At 37.4% G+C, this 2903-nt stretch overlaps 1 pseudogene; it reads left to right on the forward strand.

The window, feature by feature from the left end:
• The first annotated feature begins 675 nt into the window (after nt 1-675).
• On the forward strand, nt 676-995 carry LOC101550612 (60S ribosomal protein L36a-like; annotated as a pseudogene).
• Nucleotides 996-2903: the final 1908 nt, after the last annotated feature.

The following is a 2903-nucleotide window of genomic DNA, read 5'->3' on the forward strand; positions in this document are numbered from 1 at the left end:
TTCTGGGGCTGGAGCAATAGCACAGCAGTAGGGCATTCGCCTTTCACGCGGCTGACCCGTGTTCGATTCCTCTGCCCCTCTCGGAGAGCCCGGCAAGCTACCGAGAGTATTGTGCCCACACGGTAGAGCCTGGCAAGCTACCCGTGGCGTATTAGATATGCCAAAAACAGTAACAATAAGTCTCACAATGAGAGACGTTACTGGTGCCCGCTCAAACAAATCGATGAGCAACGGGATCACAGTGACAGTGACAGTGAAAAGTACTTCTGATTTCTACATGAATTTTAGAGTCACCATGTCATTTTATTTTAAAATGTTTAATAGTATTTGTTTATTATAAATATACTAAATCTACAGTCTAGTTTGACCTGAACTGACATACTCACCATATGAAATATTCACCTATAGACATGAGATATCTCTTAACTTTTAGGTCTTTAATTTCTCTCAGCAATGTATAGACGTTACACATCTGCAGAAAAATTGTCTCTTAAAATTTTATTTGTTTTCAAACTAATATATATGGGATGATTAATTAAATTTCTAATGTTAATATTTGACCTTAACTATGAGAACCCAAAGGTATAACAGTACATGTTGAGGCAGTACATGTTGAGCACATGTTGTTTGAAAATGCAAGGTATAGCTTTCCTCGTGGATATCACTGCTGCAAGCATGTTGAACGTACCGAAAACCCGCTGGACTTTTTGCAAGAAATGTGGCAAACATCAACCCCACAAAGTCACACAGTACAAGAAGGGCAAGGATTCTCTCCTGCCCAGGGAAAGCGTCGTTATGACAGGAAACAGAGTGGTTACAGAGGTCAGACTAAGCCTATTTTCCGGAAAAAGGCTAAAACTACAAAGAAGATTGTGTTAAGACTTGAATGTGTCGAGCCCATCTGCAGATCTAAGAGAATGCTGGCCATTAAGAGATGCAAGCATTTGGAACTGGGAGGCGATAAAAAGAGAAAGGGGCAAGTGATCCAGTTCTAAGTTTCATCTTTTATTATGAAGACAGAAATCCTGGGCTATGTTAGACTGGTGGAACAATCCATATTTTAGGAGAGAAATTAAGTAGTGTCATGAAGAAACTCCATGAGAGGAAATTTGCTTGAAAAGAAAAAGAAAATGCAAGGTATAATAGAAAAAGTATGTAATTAATAATAAGTATACAGTTGTCTGAATTTAGAGATAAGATTTCACCCATTATTAAAAATCTTCCAAAATGAGTGAATAAATGTCCAGACATAACTTTACAGGTAGTTTCCAGAACAATTCCTCAATACATGAATATATTTATCAGTTTTCAGATGAAAATATGTGGTTCGGAACTTAATCTGTTAAATTTTGAGTTTTTCTTGTTTTCCTGAAAATAAAAGCACCTCTATGAATTCCTGAGCTCTTGATTTGTGAGCAAGGAAAACAGCATGTGTATGTATGTTGTATGTATTTTTACATTACTGAATCTACCAGGAACATTTACATAAAAATGTTTGAACTTTAATTTCTGTTGTATATCCTATTCAGTGCCATAGGTTAGGAAACTAACCAAGATAGTAATTGTTTACTTTTCCCCCGATTTCTCTGACTAGCATGATTACCATGGTGATACTTTACTGCTTTAGGTATTGACTCAGAATTCAGTGCACTTCTTACCTAAGTCGATAATTGACTCAAAGGGTTGTTGTTCTTATTCTTATTTTATTCTTATACCTTTGCATTTGTTAACTGGCATTTACCTTAAGATAGAGCTTTCCCTTGTTCTTCTTCTTGTTGTCTTTTTGGTCCTATTGGAGCATGTATCTTGCTTTACGATACTCCTGTATAACTCATCATGTGTATAAAGGAATTAATGCTTCCTCCCTCACAGCATTGCCTTTGAATTGACATTGTCGTAAATAACAGCCTATGATGTGTGGCATCTAGAAGTCCTGCTGCATTGTTAGTTGTTTTTCCCAACCTTGCCTGCTTAATTTTGTCAATGTCTTTGACACTGACATACTAGCAGGACTACCAGAAATAATACCACATATATAACAGGAATTAGTCCACATTTCTGTGATGTGTATCAGTGTAATTGCTGTGCACCGAAGAGTCTCTGTAATGGAGCTAGGACCGAGACAAAGCATCATTGCATAGCTTCCAGTTAACTGAGTGTGAACAGCCAAATATATCCTCACCCAGTTCTCCTGTATTTTTATGTGCTTTCCCTTCCTCTCATGTTCCTCTACTCCATGTGATATCTTATCTCCTGACTATACTTCTAGTAGAACATCAGAGAAGGGTACAGAAGCTGAGTCTCAAAAGCAGGGACTTAGAAGAATCAAATATGTTTAGTGCTCTACAAAGGTTTCTGTAATAAAAATGGAGATCAGTTTTTAATTATTTGCACTTTAAGTAAGTCACTACCTTTGCACCAGCACCTTAAACGTGACAAGATGGAATAACCAATGCTCCTCCTGAACACCCACAAAGACTGGAGTTTATGGGAATTGCTGTGGTAGTAGGTGGGAGAGAAGTACCAGGGAGTGCACTTTCAATAACTGCATGAACTGAGTCACCATATATTACATCAGTACTACATAAATGTCATGTTTTCAGGTCAAGATGTTTCCAAGTATGTGCTTCATTGAGATAATCAAGGAATGCTTGTTAAAACTCCAGAGTTTAGAGCCCAGTTTAGATCAGCTGAATAAAAGAACAAATATTTTGAATAAGAAGTATCTCCAGTAAGTTCTCCTCTTCATCTCAGCTGTAGATTTGGGGTATAGGGAGCTTCTAACCTTTTAATTGTTTTATGCCTTTATTTTTTATATTTATACATGACATTAATTTAAATGCTTTTTGTTTGGGGGCCACACTCAGCTGGACTCAGGGTTTACTCCTGGCTCTGTACTCAGG

The sequence above is a fragment of the Sorex araneus genome, chromosome X, assembly GCF_027595985.1.
Source record: "Sorex araneus isolate mSorAra2 chromosome X, mSorAra2.pri, whole genome shotgun sequence".
NCBI classification, from domain to species: Eukaryota; Metazoa; Chordata; class Mammalia; order Eulipotyphla; family Soricidae; genus Sorex; species Sorex araneus.